Below are 19,340 nucleotides of genomic sequence, written 5' to 3' on the forward strand. Positions count from 1 at the left end.
GGAGTAAAACTCCTCAAATACAGACACTTGAAAATTGTCTTTAGGCAAGGCAAGACAAGGCAAGTTTATTTGTGGAGTACATATTATGTCCAAGACAATTCAAAGTGCTTTACATAAAACATTAAAAGCATCACTGAAAGAGAATCAAAAAGACATTATCCATCCATTCATTTTCTGATCCGCTTCTCCTCGCAAGGGTCGCGGGGTGTGCCGGAGCCTATCCCAGCTGTCTTCGGGTAGTAGGTGGGGTACCAAAAAGATGTTACAAAAATCTTAGTAAATCAACTAAAGTAATTTCATTAAAAACCAAGCACCAGTCGAGCTAATTTAAAACATAACGTGCAAAAAGGGATGAAAACAAGAGAATAAAGGATAGGTTCATAAGAATAAGTTAAGTACAGTAACAAAGTATTGTAATTGTTGCGCCTATTTTTTAAACAATAAATACAAATGGCTACAATCACATTCATATTAGAATTTTTATAACACTTTGTTTTATTCCTCTCATCCAGTTGTAAATCTCTACTTGTATCCTCATACATTTCATCCTGTCCAGTTGACCATCACCTCTACCTGACTCCAGCTTGCTCAAAAGCAATAAATCCTTACTTGTATATTAAAAGTGACACTCCAATAGTGTTGCCTTCCTTGACCTTGTATGTGTCATGTCCACTTTATCTATCTTCTGTCTTTATTTTAAAAGATGTGGACAGAAAAAGGAGTTAATGTGATCAAATGCAAATACCTAATATCGAAATACCATTATTGGTGGGGTTGCGTTGGGGGAGGCGGTGATGGCAATTATAAATCTGCAGTACAGTGTACGTGCCTTGCAATCGGCTTGTGACCATTCTTAGCTCTAGCTCTCCATAATCAGGACATGTGCCACAGAAAATGGATGAAGTGGAAGGCCAACATGAGATTTTCATAATGGGACCTAAATCCCCGGTGGCGCCCCGGATGAACATACACGTTAAAACAAGGAGCAAATAAGACCACTTTGCTCGTGAATCGTGATCTACCAGGTGTACGTCCAAGTCAGGACAAGACACACTCATAAACCTATCCAAGATAGGTTTCCATCCAACTATTTATTCTAGATGCTGTGTCTCATTGTGTGAGCGGGTTCGTTCAATAATACAACTTCTGGAAAGAGTAGAGGTTCTTTATTTGGACTGCTGCCGACCAAGACGGCAGTCCAAATTAAAGAACCTCTACTCTTTCCAGAAGTTGTATTATTAAACGAACCCGCTCGCACAAAGCGACACAGATGCCTGAGCTTCTTTCATGCAGAAACGTGGTGCTTACGGTATGACTAACTCGCGACCCATGCTTAGTGCTTTTATTTTGAAGACTAGGCTCTCAATTTCCGTGCTGAGTGTATTCGCCCATCGCTAGCCTGATGCGAGCTCCTCTTCCTCCCGAACTTCTTTTGGAGAGACTTGACGACCTCCCTCGGGTTGTCTCGACCCCTCGAAGTCATCTCCGTCACTTCCTGGATACAGGGAAACGTCTCTGCCAAAAGTGCTGACTTCTGTCTTGGAAAAGTACTAGAAAATCCGAGAGGAAAATCATCCTCGTCACGCCAAAGTTCAAGTTGGTGCAGGATGACTTTCATCTGACCCTTGTTCGATTAGATCCAGTCTCAATCAACACCATCTGACAGAATGGATTGGTGATGTTACGGTTCTGTCCCAGAGCTGCTCAGCATGCATCTGAGTCAAATCTAAACAATATGGAACTGATAACAACATTCTTTATTATTTATTGCCTTATGTGGTGGGGATCCCAGTAGAGTGCCATCATATCACCCTCTGGTGCTCCAGAGATTTTTTTTCTGGGCTCAACTCAGAGCCTTAATTCAGTGCATACATGAGGAGGTACAGTATTACGTTTTCCCAGTCGTCACATTTAACATTTTAAAATACCACAAATCTTGCCACGAAGACCTCCCAGTCATCCTGACTGTAGGTTTCACAATGTGTGAAACGTGAAAGAGGATGTGCTGTACTACACTGTACATTTAAGGCGTTCAAATTTAGGGTGCTCATACACAGTGCATCCGGAAAGTATTCTCTCTCTCTCTCTCTCTCTCTCTCTCTCTCTCTCTCTCTCTCTCTCTCTAGATAGATAGATAGATAGATAGATAGACAGATAGATAGATAGATAGATAGATAGATAGATAGATAGATAGATACTGTATATACATATGGCAGATAAATAGATATAGATAGATAGATAGATAGATAGATAGATAGATAGATAGATAGATAGATAGATAGATAATTGTGTATTTTTAAACACGTAACATCAATCTTTTGATCTCAAATACAAACATATTCAGTCTCCATTCTCCAGCAAAATAAAGGAATTGGTCTCACTGTTACAATACTTTTGGAGGGAATTTTATGTTTTAATGTGACAGTTAATGATGTAGTTGCTTACAATTTTAACAAAGTTGAAAAGTTGTTTTGCTGTCATTTCTGTCACAGAACAGCAAAAGGTTTTGCTAATCATAATGACTAGATGATTGGCAATGCAGTGTTGTTTGCTAGATCGAGTTGGTCATAGTCCCACTTGACTCCAAAGCAAATGGACTGCATATGGAAAAAGGGGAAATACATATTTTTATTATTATGATGATGATTGATGTTATTTTAATCCTAACCACATTTAAAAAATTAGTCTCACACGACATTTACATAAATGTGTAGTTTTGTGTCATCGTTGCAAACCAACAGACCAAAGACAGTGCATCCGCTCAATGTTGCTTCTGTTCTATTCTATTCTATTCTATTCTATTTTATTCTATTCTATTCTATTCTTTCTCAGAACCAGAATTCTTTTTACACTTGCTCACCGCAGCAGTGTATGAAACACACAGTAGAATGGATGGTGAAAATTGGTCATGGAAAGAATATTTATTAGTCATTACTGTGAGGGAAAAACAAATCTTGGGCACTAATCAGTACCAGGCTTTGTCCACATGATGTCACTGTGCAGTAAAAAGCCGATTCCAAGACTTCCAACCTGCCGCAACACTTTTTATTGAGTTATATTTATCGCACTCGTCCTTCGCGTTCTACTATGATTGTAACAACCTGCTATCACTTAGCGTACAGCTCACCCTGCTTATTCGTGAACATGGACAACGTAATAAAGAATACATGGCCATGAGTTGAATATTTATGTGAGAGAGTGCACTGGCCTCACTTTAGGCTGACCGTGGCTTGGGCAGCCCCCTATACATACAGTAGGACACTGCAGACTTCCTATGTGAAGCACTGATGGCTGAGAATTATTAACAGGACAATTTTAGTAGAAGGAGAGCCAGGGAGAAGGTAAAATCGCATTTTAATGCCAATAAACCTCGTTGTATTGGATTGAGGCAGTGAAAATGTGGGGTGGGGATGGGATAAGGGGTGACGATGACAGATGGTGAGCATCAGACAGAGATATAGTAAGAAAGGGAGGGGGAGCAGGAGCGGGCTGGGAAAACATATTCTTTTATCACAGCCGTTTATATTATAATCTTGTTACATCTTGTTATAAAATTGAAATCCCCATGGACACTTTAGTCTTTCAAAGTGTTATCACAAGTCATGGGAGCAAAGGGCTCTCTCTCTCTCTCTCTCTCTCTCTCTCTCACACATATACACACACACACACACTCACACACACACACACACACACACACACACACACACACACACACACACACACACACACACACACACACACACAAACTACAAATACAACAAAGTCTCCTTGAAGAGCATCACAAAGCCACTCAGAGACTTTACTCCACTACTTCTCAGTGTCTTTTCAAACACGAAGCAGAAGACTCACTATTGATTACTACAAGCCCATCTTTCCTTTAGGGGATATTGTTTGACTACTACTGTACTCAGACATCACAGGAGATAAAGATATCATAAAATACAATATGCTGATGGTAACAATAGATAAGCTCAGGCCAGCTATTCATATACGATACATGGGAGTGTTTTGCTCATTAGAGAGATTTTCTATTTATGTCAGCAGATGCAGCATCTCCCTATCGTATATATTAAAATTGGTCTGGGACTCTCTCTTGCTGTCTGACTTTCAATTAACCTCAACACAGCAGTGGCACATATTCCACATTGGGATGGGGTATCAGAGTAAAATCCATCAATCCATTTTCAACACTGCTTATCCTGAGGAGGGTCGCGGTGAGTTGCTGGAGCCTATCACGGCTGACTTCAGGCAGAAGGCAGAACTGGTCACCAGTCAGTCGCAGAGCACATATGGAAACAAACGACCATTCACGCCTACATTCACATCGTCACTGAGTTGGAACCGATCCCAGATTTTTTTTAACCTAATTCAATCACATGGTTCGGAACATTTCAGTTTTCTTTGACTTGTAACTTTGTTGGAATACGTTTACATTTAATCATTTTGAATTGTTTGACGTCAACATTTTCTTCCAACAATTTTTATTTCGATTACTGAATGAATAATTCAATAATATTCAATAATAATAACTCAATTGCAATTAATTATTTCAGAACAGGATTTTTATTTTCTTCTACTCAAGCACAGATTTAATGTTCAAACTCAACATCATGTCACAGTGGCTTACAATAAAAATAAATTTTAATTTTCGGAATAAAAACTGCCTTGTTTTTGATGACGACAGGCCTGCCACGCGACTGTATTTTTATATTGGTCACGATGATGGTACTTGGCGAGGCAAGTATATTTTATTTTGGAGGTTAGGGTCCCTGGCATAGCTAAAACAGCATCTCTAATGGTGGGCTAAGATTTGTAGTGCTGTGCATCCTTCAAAATGTGTTTTTGTCCTATATCTTACTCATGCCATTGAAACACCATGTGGCATTTCTGGAGACTTACTGTGACCAGGCCCATCCCTGTGGCTTAATAATGTGACTTTCTGGTATCTGGTATCAGCATGGAAGTGCAGAAACTTTATTTGAACAGCAGTATTTAAACTTGTAAAGCACCATATGAATGAATAAACAAGCACGATTAAAACAAATGTAAGAGCAGGAAAAAAGGATTAAGGCACAAAGTGAAACCTAATAAAGAATAGTGAGCCTTAGACAGGTTTGAGAAGAGGGGAAAGTGCTTTGCAAGCAAACACCGGAGCGGGTAAATGAAATTAAAACAAATCTAAGAGACAACACTGAATTACAACCTGAAACAAGGGGAAGTTTAAAGCTAGTGTTGAAGACAATTCAACAGATCTTATGCTGTCGTTTAGGGTTTTGTAGCATGTTCATGCGAGAGATTACCTGGGCAGTGAACACAGTGGTCTGAAATCTAGCATGGTCAAGTAATGTCGTATAGGTAATCTGCGCTATCTTCTCATTGATTCTGGATTTAACCTGGCGCCTGGGGGGCCGATGGCAGGTTTTGGCTTCTGGGGACATTGATGGTGGCATTTATAGAAGGATTTAAGGTAGAAGTAGATCAATTTGTGTGTAAATTAATTAGGCAAGGTCAAAGAGTGTAGATAATTGAGTCTTTATGGAAGACATTTCAAGGCATGGCCTCAAGGGACAATCATAAAGTACAAATGGCTATTATAAATTCTTACATTTCCCAGGAGTACATCAAGGTGTCATCTGTGTAACAGCGATATGATATCTCTGAAAAAAACCCCACTGCAGAAATGTCAATGAGGAAGCAGGTACAGCGAGATCACAGTGGAAAAAAACAACTATTGCTTGCGTAGTGTGAGTGATAGCAGTGTAGCACTGGAGATGTGTATATACATAGACAACTGAGGAAAGGAAGTTCCCAGAGGATAATATTGTATTATATATATATATATATATATATATAGCTTGAATCTCTGAGAATGAAATTGCCTTGGTGCTTGTGGGTTGACTAATGTATGCAGCATTGCAGATAGCGTACCTATGAATGATTATCTCAAAAACAACAATTGTAGGTTCAGCAATAATGCGACCAAAGGAGTTCATTCTTTAAAATCTTTTTTTATTTTTTTTTACCACGACTAACAACTTTCCTTTCAGGGGATGGAGAGAAACCAAGACAAATTTGGATGAAAGCATTTAAGATTCCCTGGACATTTGCTCAAGTCAGACACCTGTACAGCACATTGGTACTAGTACTGGTTCTCTGCTCACTTTGTTAGGATTCCCAGTATTAGTGTGGAGCACTTTTTCAGGCACAATGATGATCCAAACAAGGTTATTTGTGCATATTTACCACAAGAAAACAGTTTTTCAGAGACTATGCTATATCTGTATACAGCAAATACTGGAAATATTAATGTCCCACACAATATTTTTCCACTCAAGTTCCGTAGGCGTGGCTCCATCGGGTGTATCTGGTAATCGGCTCAAGTAATTGATGAATTTCTTACATAACACCATCTTCAATTTCAACTTAAAAAAAAAAATTCTTAAAAACAACACCACTCGTATTTGCATGAAGGTAATAGTTTTTCACTTGCATGATTTGTTTGGCAGAACTGCCTTCTTAAACAACACACAAACACAATGCAAATATCAGTGTGGAAGGGAACACGGACTGGGGTCTGCTCCTCAGGGACTTCATTGCTGCATATCTAGTCGCCATTTTTTTTGCGAGAAAGACACACTGCAGTAACATGTTCAGCCATTGTTGGAATATCCGGAGTGTCCTTGACCATGTGTGCCTTACATGAAGGGTGCCTCGATAGAATGGAGGTTTGACTTTTCAACTCATGCTGATAGATTTTTATTTCATATCTTAGCCATAGGAAATTGCATTTAGTCTAAATGTCACATTTCTTCTTACGGTGATCTCAAACTATTTGGTATACAAACCCATTGACTCTGTTTTACTTTTATTGCTTATTGTAGAGTCAATGACGGTTAAGTGTTTCAAACATCTGACTTCTCTGCACACAGCAAAGGTCCAGTTCCCACTTAGTGATGATTTGAATTTAAGTGTGAAAAGTTGTCTGTCAACGGGGAAGGCTCCAGCAACCCTGAACAGAATCAAGAGTATAGAAAATGAATGGAGAAGTGGATTATTCTTCACTACTTTGATTAAAGTTGATGGAAAAATGGTATGGGTGAGCCCAATGCCCAATTGGAAATAAAATCTCCAGCAAACATTGAAGGTAATCTTTTCAACAAAAGATGCAGTAGCTTCACAACAGTGCCCTTGTACCTTGTTAATTACCATTAAAAATAAATAAAATAATCAATGGTTGATCCTGTTGAGACAATTTTAACAACCAGAATTTCTGGGAATATATATATATATATATATATATATATAGGTCAGTGTATTGTCATCAGAGAAAACAGCACTAATTTAACATTAGGACTGGAATCAAAGTGCAATTCTCAAAGGACTGTTTACATGGTATGGCTCATCATGACTTGGGGGGACATCCGTGGCATGAAGGCTTATGCCGAGCACACAAGCAGCTGAGGTTTGAAGTGAAAGGTAGAAAACCAAGATAAATCAAATTTGGATGCTATTGCCTTCGGACTATATTCCCATGGACATTACCAAGGGAGTGTGGAATTTGTGGTCAAGTATGACTTTCATGAAGGAATCTTCTGAAGCAGAAACTGTCCAAACTGAGAAGGAGGTCCAGATACGAGCCACGGACCTCCCTATACTCCCCAGACTTCCAAAAGCTAATTTAAAAGAAAAAAAACGTGAGCAGTAAGCGTGCCTCTTGTCACGCTTCTCAGATTCTAATGCAAGAGCATATTTTATGTTCTCAAGAAACCTTAACACCGTTATGTCTTTGTTACACAAGATCATAAAATTCCAATCATCTGAGCAATTGTCCTAGTGTCTAAATCCTCTGGTGATTGAAGACCCTCTGTAGGAACTGTGTGAATAATGCAAACACAAAATATCACGTGTAACCAAATGATGACAATGGCATAAGCAATACATGCCAGCTAGCGTAATACTCGAGGTGTCAAGGTCATACAGAAGTTCCCAAAGACCAGCACACAACATACAGTAATTACACCACTGCAGTCCCATGATGTACTTCACTTCCAACGGAGCCGTAGACATGACATTTGAAAAAAAAAAATGTTTTGTGCGCACAAAGTTGTAATTTGTGCACATAATTTTACTTATATGTGCACACTAAACACTATTTTGTGCATACCAGTTTTCTACTTCGTCTGCACTATAACTTAGTGTGCATGAAATAGTTACAGTGTGCACACGAAATAGTTACAGCGTGCACATGAAGTAACGCTGATCCCTTATTGGACAAGGCGGTAAGCAAATCGAGCGCACCTTCACTGATTCGCTTCTCACTGACCTAATCAGTGCCCTCAAAAACCCACAAGTTATCGCATCTGACGTTTTTAATTTATACCAATATTAAGTTGCGATATTATGACAAAAAGTTTTTTTGTATACATCCAGGATCAACCATACAACCATGATCCTTCCCAGAGCGTTGCAGTTGCTGAACACTAAAATCGATCCCGGTGTCCAAGTCTCACCTCCGGCGGTAAAGCAAGCTAGCTCTCAACAGTCTAGTCAAATGTCTCTCTGTGATAATGATTTCTTGCAATGCCAAGCTTTCCGTGATGTTTTTAATACTCATCTTGATCCTACAATAACATTTGATCATGTTGTCCTTGTCTATTATGGAGCTTTCCTTCCACCTTTCAACTTTGAAAGGTGTGTTCGAGTTTCTTGGTCAAGTGACCCGCAAGGAGCTGCGGCTCCTTCGTGCGCACGCTCTCACTACTTAGTGCACACTTTCAAACTATTTTGTGCGCAAGATGGAGTAGTCCATGTGCAACTAGTAGTACTTCGTGCCCACAAAGTGCCGGTACTTCCTTGTGCGTACATAAGAGTTAAAGCGTGTGCACCAAATTTTTCTCCCCCAATTGTCATGTCTGGGGCTCTGTAACGTCCATTCATTTCAGCTATCTTAATGACTGTTAAATGACATCATTACATAAGTTTTTCCCATATTACACCCACCAATTACAAACATGCTGTACACTGACTTGAAGTACAGTCCTCTCTACTTCATGCATAAAATACCGAAAAGAAACCTCGCAATTTCAAGGATAGGTGGCATGTATGTGTTTTAAATATGAAAATATGTAAATATCACCTTGGGCCATATTTGAATACGAATAGATATTGTCACGTAAGGTCTGAAATTGTGAAGGGAATGTCGCTTGCAAATGAGTGCGTTGATTTGACACAGGATTAGTGAGCCACACTGCTGTTGATGGCGTAGTAATTGATATGCATGACTTTCACGCAGCTGTCATGGAATAAATTCCCACTCAATAAACCATTAAAAATTCCACTGTAATTGACTGGTGAGCAATCCAGGCTGGATCCCACCTCTTACCTTAGTTCCACTGGGATAGGCTCTTGGTTCCATGTGACCCTAAACAGGATAAGCATTTTAGAAAATGGATTGAAGGATGCAAATTAGAATCCTTTGGTGGGAGTGGTGAGAAACTACAAATGTATGTAAGATAATAAAGAAAATGTGCATACAGTAGACATTGTCTATCGTCACGGTAAAATAGATGAAGATTAAGAGAACTGCATAGTGAGGCTACTTATTAACAAATCACTGAAACCAGGTGCTTGTTGCATCTGGAAAATACAAATACTACAAAATACCAAAAGGTGAACTTCAGTTTTAATTAATTATTCCGTATAGTTTTATCACTGGGACTACACATAATCAGAAGGCAGCGGGATTGGATCACATTAGTGCTAGGGTCCTGAAGGCTTGTGCCTACTAGCACTTCCAAATGTACCTTTTTTCCTGATGAAAGAACAGGGTTAAAGCTGTAGTTCCAAAGATGCTACTTAATTCCTTAGCATCACAAGCTCGAGTCCAGCTCTGTACTTTTTTGTTTTATTTTATTTACTTATTTCATGTTGGGGCGGCCCGGTGCGTTAGCACGTTGGCCTCACAGTGCAGAAGTGCAGGGTTCGATTCCTGAGTTTGCATGAGTGTGGAGTTTGCATATTCTCCCTGTGCCTGCATGGGTTTTCTCCAGGTACTACGGTTTTCTTCCATGTTCCAAAAACATGCATGGCAGGCTAATGGAACATTCTAGATTGTGCCTTGGTGTGATTGTGAGCACAAATGGTTGTTTGTCTATGTGTGCCCTGTAATTGGTTGGCAACCAGTTCAGGGTGTCCCCCGCCTACTGCCCGAAGACAGCTGGGATAGGCTCCAGCACCCTCCGCGACCCTTGTGAGGATAAGCTGATCAGATAATGGATGGATTGAAATACTTTACACACAAAATAAGTTATTCAGATCAAACTTATGGAAGTCACATACTATAGTACTTTGTTTTCTGAAGCTGAGTTATGAGTGGTTGTTACCTGAGCCCTGAGCAACTGTGATGTCATTTTCTGTCGACAGCAAGTGGCAAAATGGCCGCCCCCTCATATTCCACATATGCAACATTAATCAGAATGTTGTGTTTATACTAGTCGGGCTGCATAGAACATGGTGTTTCGACTGACTTAGTGTGAGAGGTGAGGTACACCCTGGACAATTTAGAGTCTTGAATGAGCCTAACGTCTATACCAGCACAAACTTCACACGGGACAGCCAAAGCAAAGATTTTATTCTCGAACTTCAGAACTAAGAGGCGCAGTTGTGTGTCCCCAGTGCTACCTGAATTAACTATACTGTTTTTTGGTTTGTTTTTTTTGTTTTGCTGCTGTGTAAAGAAAACATCATTTTTTTTACCCTCGAGAATGCCCTCCTTTATTGAATCCTTTTTGCTAACATTCCTCCTTCCTAACGTTTTACCGAACCCCGTCTCTCTCCTTCTGCCATTCTATGCCTCACTATCTCCTCACACCCCTCCCCCTCTCGATCTCCAGCTATAGATAATTCATCAGTGTTTCTCATAGCTGCTGCCTTCCTGCCTACTGTGATTTCCACAGGGACTCTTTCAGGGACCATTCCCACCCAACCGGGAATTAGAGCCAGAGCTACAGAGGGAAATTAATCACGGTCACCTTATTCTAACCCATAAAAGCACACACACACGGTACAATTTTTCCCCAACCTCTGTACTTTCTTACGATTTTTTTATTGTTTCATACATGACTGAGAATAAACACAAACATTAAGCACAGTGACCATATGAATTTTTTTTTGCTTTTGAATAACCACTGAAAGCTTCAGCATGTTGTTTCTACATTTAGACGGGCAAAACAAGGAAGGCAAGATGGAGCTCAAACAGGATCGCACATTGAAGACAGTGGGATGATTTCACAACTAAACAGGATACTGCTAAGAGCTGTTTGTTTGGTGCCTGTTGGTGTGTGTGTGTGTGTGTGTGTGTGTGTGTGTGTGTGTGTGTGTGTGTGTGTGTGTGTGTATGTGTGTGTGTGCGTGTGTGTGTGTGTGTGCGTGGGTGCGGACAGTGAGAGTATTGAACAGCGATCGAGTGGCTCCCTGAGTGAATCAGAGGAAAGCTGGGATGCACTTTGAATGTCACCGCCCTCACTTTCTCTCCAGGCTTGTGTAGAGTACAAGCTGCGCATGCATTTTTGTGTGCATCAGTGTCGGAGTGGGAGTCATTTTCAACCCTGAAGATTCATGGCTCAGACCAGCCCACACTTTAGTTCACAATGTTTGAATGAATATGTATGATTTATTCGTGCATCAATAGCGACAACAGCTTACCTTTCCCTCCAACATCCATATTCAGATTGTATTATATCGTATTGTATTTGATGAAAAATGAAAAATTTCAACTGGATGTGCTTACTGGATCACAATAAGTGTTTATAAGTACACACTAAATTTTGTAGAGTATATTTCACAAAAAAAAAAAAAAAAGACTTTATTTGGTCCCAATCTGAACAGAAAAAAAAATTGTATGCAAATTAGTGGCCGAGTTGAACTTTGAAAGATTAAAATTAACTTTGATTTCATGTGAACATAAGTTACTCACCCACATTTTACACTGATGAGAGCCCCTTCGATTGTCTGGCAACCAGTTCAGGGTGTCCCCCGCCAACTGCCCAAAGACAGCTGGGCTAGGCTCCAGCACGCCCGCGAACGTGCTGCCCCAACATCTAATAAATAAATAAAATCAAACAAAAAGGTACAGAGCGAGCTCGTGATGAAAAGGAATTAAGCAGCACCTCCGGAGCAACCATTGTCCCTATCACTGCATGAACTGGACCTTTAACCAGCGCAGAATTTGTACATGTAGTTCTCATGCAATTGACGGCAAAATGGTGGCTAGTGGCATATTTTATTTGACTCACCGCATTACGAACTAGTCGCCCGTAAACAAGCGTTTTTGAAGTAAATCAGCGCCGAAGTACAACACCATTTGCATACAAACATATAAATTTATAAATAAAGCTGTATTGTATTGTATTCCCTTTAGCGTAGCTCCATCTAGTGGATGCATAACACAACCCTAGCCACTATTGTAGCTTCTGTTCTATGCGCCTTATAATGCGATGTGCCTTAAATATGAAAACTGTTTTAAAATAGGCCATTCATTGAAGGTGCGCCTTATACTCCGAAGCACCTTACAGTGCAAAAAATACGGTTCTTGCAGTGTCGTGTGATTTTTCCCTGTCTGTGTGCAAATGGATGATTTGTTGTCTGTATGTGTACATTAAAAAAAGAGGAATAATCCTTTCGTCTAAACAAACGCTGCTGTTGCCTTACTGTACCTGAGATAGATCTAAAATGCTTATGATCTGAGGATAGATTTTAAAATGAATGAGAGGCAGATGAATAGAGTTGTAGATATGTATGTCATGTAAGAAAAAGTAATGACAGTTTCAGAACTGACAATTGTACAGCAGTTGTTATTTAACATAACCTTGGTAAAAAAAAGAGTTGGAGAGATGGGACAAGGAAATTGTGCAAAACAGTGTCATTTAAAAAAGGGAACTTTAATGACGATCTAATAGAACAGCCTGATTACATTGTTCCCTTCAATTTGACCACTATTACATTATCCATGCATCTTAATTCATTTTTAGGTGGAATTACAAATTATACACTGTCTGGTACATGCTGCATTCAAATTCATTTTCTGAAGGACAACGTGTATCCTGTTGTGCATGAAGGTCTACTAGGAGCGTGCTGTGAGTCAAGAGGAGATCATATGTCTTTCGAGGCCTTAGAAACGGCAGAGCTCAAGTATGTAGAGTCAATTAGAGGAAAGGTTATGTCACAGCTGGGATGATAAGGCTATAGAGTCCATATACATACATACAAGTATTACATTCACACAAACACGTACACTGGCACATTTAAAACCAATGTGCATTGAAACGCTAAGGCCATGAACAACAGTGTTGAAGCGCACGCCACTGATTGGTGTTTTAAAGCACTCCACAAATGAGTCTTGCAGACAATTTACTACAGTTAAGATCATCTCTTAGATCATCTCTGTTCAAAGTGTGTGTCTTGAAACACACAGTACAAAGGCACGGGACTACACTGCTCAAGGTCTCAAACCCTCTCACTCTCTCTCACACAGACACGCACGCACGCACTCTTTACTTTTACTTTCCTCCATCCTCACTGTCTAACCACTCATTAGTATAACCTTCATTGTCTTTCTGTTCTTTTCCTCCCCCCTGTGTTCATTCCTCCTTTGCATATTGTATCTTCATATGTCCTTCAAGTTTTCATTTCCCTTCAGAATTTTTTTTCTTCCGCACTCAAGTTTTTTTTTCTGTCCCCTCTCCTGCCGCATTATTTCCCTCCATTCATTTCTCTTACTGCATTTACTTTTTTTGCAGAAGAAACGTTTTAAAAGACAAACAGTAAGGTGTATCAGAATTACTGTTTCGATCACATCTGTCTTTTCCCATACTTTCATGTTTCCATTCAAAACAGTAGCTTGTAGTTTTAACTCAGTGTGCACCCAAATGAAAATTCTTGGTGGAAAAAAACAAGGGGGAAAAATACTACTACTACTACTAATAATAATCTCGTAGAAAGGGTTCTGTCAGTCGTACTAATATACAAATTTTTAACATACTACTAATAATAAGAATAATATCCCCCCCTCACCCCACATTTCTATATGAATAGTACAATTCGGATTTAAAATTTGGATGCTTGTTTATTTTTTCAAATCCGACCCAGAGCAGGAAACTTGTTGACAAAACCGACAGGTGGTAAAAGCAATGTCGACAACCCACCGAAAACAGTCCGTGGTGAAAAGAAGATTCTTTAGAACTGATAAATATCTGGGACCTATCAGTTCAAAACCTGTTTCAAAGGTGTGCAGAAACTCGAATGGTATTTTCTCAAATGCATTTGTTCATCTATCCATGCCAACCTCTATCCATCCATTATCTGATCCACTTATCTTTTCGCAGGCGTGCTCATCGATCCCATCCCAGCTGTCTTTAGGCAGCCGGCGGGGTACACCCTGAACTGGTTGCCAGCCAATTGCAGGGTACACATTGACAAACAACAATTTACACTCATGTTGACACCTATGGGCAATTTAGAGTCTTCAGTTAACCTCCCAAGCCTGTTTTTGGAATGTGGGAAAAAACTGGAGGACCTGGATACACCCCGCCAACCCAGCAAGAAGATGCAAAAACCACACAGGAATGCCGGAACCTTTGAACCCCTGAACTCTGAACTGTAAGGTATCTGTAGATAACCTGCGAACCAGTCCCGTCCTAAATCAAATCAAACAATCATAATTTTTGTCAAACAATATAACCAAATAGTGTGTACTTTTTCTAATCCTCAGTCATGCAAAAATTAAAACATTACACACAAAAGATGCTTGGCTTGCACCCATTAAAAATGTGTTGGGCTTTCAGTCTTGATGTTGCAGTAAACCGACAATTCAAGATTCATTACAGGCTTTAATTTTGATGAGACACATGACCTTATTGTAACAGAATTTATTTTATGTAAATTCATACATAAATATACATTAGAGGATGAATTAATATTTATCACAATAACTGCCTCTGATCTTCCTTCACCCAGAACTCCACAATTCACACTTTATATTAATTTGATAGATAATAAAAGTTCTGCTTTATTGTCTTTGTGACTCTAAAACAAAAGAAGAGAGTCATATTTTTATACACACACTGACAGACCTAAAACCATTAAGAAATTCACCAAGTTATTTGAGGCTATAATTAGTTCATACGTCGTGTATCCTAATTGGCTTTCAAGCGATTAAACACTTTGATTTGAGGAGAAATACGGCAGAGGTGTGCAAACTTAAACAAATCCTCTTCTTAGAACCATTTTGTATGCATGTCTTGAGGATCACAAGCCTACATACCGTACGCATATCGTAGGTTGTGCGCGTGTACTGTATGTTATACATCCCCTCCCCTCTCTCTCTCTCTGTGTGTGTGTGTGTGTGTGTGTGTGTGTGTGTGTGTGTGTGTGTGTGTGTGTAATCCAATCCAATTACACTTACTCCTGTCTTTAAATGGTCATCTATGCTTCTGCTGCTTCTTCTTCTTCTTTTCTTTCTTCTTCTTCTTGGTTCATTGGCAGAATACTGCTCTTTGGTGCATACAACATCCTACACTACAGAAAAAGCATTTCGATATCCTGTATAGTCAATGGAAGGTACCCTGCTCATACTTAATTCATATCCGCGAACCAACACACAAAACAGTCTTGAATAGAAATAATTTCACCAAGATTTATCAGAAAATCACACCCATAAAAGTGTATATGCAAATAAATACACATACATAAAATATTAGACTCAAACAAAGATTGTAGATTTGTGTTGTAATAGCAGAGTGGAGTGACGTCATCTGGTTCCGCCTCCTTACCCAATCACAGCCAGCCATCACAGTCCTGGCAGAGATGTGACTGAAAACAGAAGTACACACTCTCACACATATCTATTATCTAGTCAATGCAGCGCTCTCTAAGAAACCCCCATGAACAAACACACAAGACAGGCAGGGCTGTGTTCCTCTGAACGGGTTGGAACTGGGAAGTAAATTCCTTGTGTGTTTCTTGCATACATGGCTAATAAATCTGATTCTGATTCTGAAAATAAAACATGTCTGAGATTGACGAATACATATTTTGAGTTGTTCAATATCTGCAAAATCAAATTTTTAGTAGAGTAAAAAGAAAAGTGAAAAAGTAGAATTTTTGTTGGTGTATTTTTTTAGAAGATTTATTTTCAGAGCGTTACAGAAAGCAATTAGCATTTTTTTGGTTGAGAAATAACACAAGTGGTATACTGTATACCCGTTTTTGCTGCATGCACTGCTGGCTTGCTTCATCTTCATTTGCATCCGTCTGCATCTGCCTTGGGGGGGAAAAATACAAAATGAGGATAAAACAAACAGTAGTAGATGAGTAGTAGTCATAAAACATGATTTCAGAGTTGCCATGACTGCCTGAGCTTCAGCTGTCTCAACACACCCCACTATCCGCCTGTGCCATTTTCAAACGTGTGATTACATATGCTTACGCACCTACTGTGTAAGCTCAAGGAGTTCTGGGAATTATTCTTCACATCATCAACTGTTGCCGCTGTTCTGTTTACTGAGGCATCCGACTCTGATGAAATATTCATTGGCCAAGCCATCCAAATAACTCCAAGTAACTCCTCATACGAGGCTTTCACCTTACCCAACTTAACCTGTTTACAGTACACAGAAACACACGCACGCATTCAGTTCACATAGATGACCTTTTAAAGTTGTACAATGTGATGTGTATGGTGATTCAACTTGTTAAGACATTCACGGACACCAAAGGATGTGTCATAAAAGACTTTAACGTTCATTGTGTACTATGTACTACAGTACATGATGTTGTTTTGATTTTCAGTGAAGATGAATGACCTTACGAAGTCATTTTAATACACGTATGTAAAAATGCATTACCCCTTTCGCTCAAGTATTGTGTTCCATGTTTCATCATTGAGTGTATGTGTGACCTTTGATTTTAGTATTGCGAAATTTTTACTGTTTCAATTGTCTTGAGTTTTATTTGTAGTCACTGTAAAATGATGGCACTATTTTACATGTTTTTGTGTAAAATTTTACCCTGGTTTTCGTTTGCCCTGTAATGCCAGCTCACCTTCCTTTAGCACTTGCTTTGCAGGTCATAACATTTCTGACTTGCGCTTCTCATGTTTCTGTGTGATTGCAGTCCTGCTCTGTTACTTTCTGTTTACAGTCTACTGGACTACAGTACTGGGAGAGAGTTGGTTTGCGGAGTCTCCTGCAAAACATACCTGCTGAGTGTTAACGTATGAGGGGTATTTAGAACTGGAAGAAACGGAAGGGAGATACCACGTTATTTGTTTTTGCTCTTATTTATTCCTTGCTCGCCTTGCATTCGCCAGTTGTTACTTGTCTGTTTTGTTTACAAAAGTACTACCGTATTTTCTGCACTATAAGGCGCTTCGGAGTACAAGGCGCACCTTCAATGAATGGCCTATTTTAAAACTGTTTTCATATGTAGGGTGCATTGCATTATAAGGCAAACGGAAGAGAAGCTACAATCGTGGCTGCGGTTGCATTATGCATCCACTAGATAGGGCTACACTAAAGGTAATACAATACAGCATTATTTTTATAGAGCTTTCACAACCGATGCTGCTGTAACAAAACGTTTTACAGAACATTTAAAATACTACGTCCAAGAAATCTGAATAATGTTGCATATATATATATATATATATATATATATATATTTATATACAAGGCATTACAAGGCGCACACTCGTCTTTTGAGAGAAATTAATGCTTTTAGGTGCGCTTTATCGTGCGGAAAATATGGTACGCGTATTTTCAAGGGTTTTTCATAAACAATAAAAAGACGACAATTTAACAGGGCGGTTGAATGTAGGGCGGCAGCTATAGAAAATTTCAGTACAGTATTGGAGTGTCCAGAAAATTCTATAGCGTAATTGTGTATTTAGGTAAAGGATGTTTTTACTTCAAACAGCTCAGTTTATAACGAACAACTTTCCATTATGATGTGTTCAACAGGTTTTATTTCTTAAATCCACACCATGCAAAGCAGCAAACTATTTTATTGTCTCGAAACATTTTCAGTTGTTCAATTGCAAACAAATACCATTTTAAACTTTAAACGTAGCATTTCCTGTAGAAAAAACACAGGGCATTACATACAAAAAGGCTTTAATAGCCTTTGTTCAACTTCAATGGAGCTGATAGCATTTTAGCATGCAACATAATGATAATAAAGTAGGTTCATGACTATGCATTTATGAGCTGAGACCAATTAAGGAGGAATTAGACAAATATTCAGTGGTACAAGTTGTAGCCATAATAGTTTGATTGTTTTTATAAATTACTGACGGCAGCTTGAGTTTATTGCCTGCAAAAAAAAACTCAAATGCCTCCAGGGGCACCTCACCTGCTTTTGGATTAAATTTAAAAGGGTAATTCCACTAAATAAATAAATAAATAATATTGAAATCACTTATTAATTAAGAGGCTGAGAGTTGGGGTTTGGTTTTAAAGCTCAGAGATGAATAACCTTTATCTAAACACACACACACACACACACACACACACACACACACACACACACACACACACACACGTATATAGTACCTGATGGAGTTTTTTATGGTGTGTGCGTTTGCTCTGTAAATCTACATGGGAATTGAAAGAGGTACGTCACAAAAAAAAAAACTACCGGTAACCTAATAAGTAATGAGGAAATAATGAGAACTTCGCAGGATAAAATAAATTAAACAATAAAAGAAACAGATCTTTGCACGAGATGGTGTTCACTTTCTGAAAGGAAAAAAACTCAGACTCATTAACCACTTAAACCCACTTTAAGTACCAATTTGTACACAATCTGGTAAATTCTGCAAATGCTGCACTCACACATTACCTGGATTTGATTTCCGAATGAAGGAGCTGTGGGAAGTTCGCCTTCTTGATTTGAGTCTTGCAGTCAGGTCATTAAAAAATGTCTGGGAGAAGTTGAAGCATAAAAAGGGAAATAGAAACAAATGTGGTTTCATGAAAACGTGAGGGGTTTGGTGTGCCTCAATGTTGCCAAGTGTGTCAAGTCTTGCAGAAGAACACGGGGCCTGATTTATGCTAGCGGTTGCTCGTCTTTGTGGTGGCCGCCACAAGAAAAAACAAAGACAGAACAAAGAGAAGTTCAGGACAAAGATCAGCGAGATAGAGCTGGATATTCATCAGGGTCCAGCAAGGGAAGAGAAGAGAGAGACAGGAAGGAACCAACGGCTGCTCCTCTGGTGGCTTCAGCTCAACACTACTTTCCACATCTCGAATGATATATTTGTGTGTGTGTGTGTGTGTGTGTGGGTG

At 39.3% G+C, this 19,340-nt stretch overlaps 2 long non-coding RNA genes across 4 annotated transcripts; both read right to left on the reverse strand.

The window, feature by feature from the left end:
• Positions 1-1,328: 1,328 nt before the first annotated feature.
• Positions 1,329-12,077, reverse strand: LOC109530331 (uncharacterized). 2 transcript variants are annotated; one of them, XR_002170995.1, is made up of 3 exons: positions 11,975-12,077; positions 9,383-9,421; positions 1,329-1,495 (listed from the first exon to the last, which is right to left on the reverse strand). It is a non-coding gene; the product is annotated as an uncharacterized LOC109530331 (long non-coding RNA). The 2 variants fall into 2 exon arrangements; XR_002170996.1 differs by lacking the exon at positions 11,975-12,077 and adding an exon at positions 11,704-11,843.
• Positions 12,078-15,399: 3,322 nt separating this feature from the next.
• LOC109530330 (uncharacterized) lies at positions 15,400-16,696 on the reverse strand. 2 transcript variants are annotated; one of them, XR_002170994.1, is made up of 3 exons: positions 16,488-16,696; positions 16,258-16,314; positions 15,400-15,867 (listed from the first exon to the last, which is right to left on the reverse strand). It is a non-coding gene; the product is annotated as an uncharacterized LOC109530330 (long non-coding RNA). The 2 variants fall into 2 exon arrangements; XR_002170993.1 differs by having other exon boundaries at positions 16,258-16,318.
• Between the last annotated feature and the right edge of the window lie 2,644 nt (positions 16,697-19,340).

Source organism: Hippocampus comes, unplaced genomic scaffold (genome assembly GCF_001891065.2).
Source record: "Hippocampus comes isolate QL1 unplaced genomic scaffold, H_comes_QL1_v1.1 scaffold104, whole genome shotgun sequence".
Taxonomy (NCBI): Eukaryota; Metazoa; Chordata; class Actinopteri; order Syngnathiformes; family Syngnathidae; genus Hippocampus; species Hippocampus comes.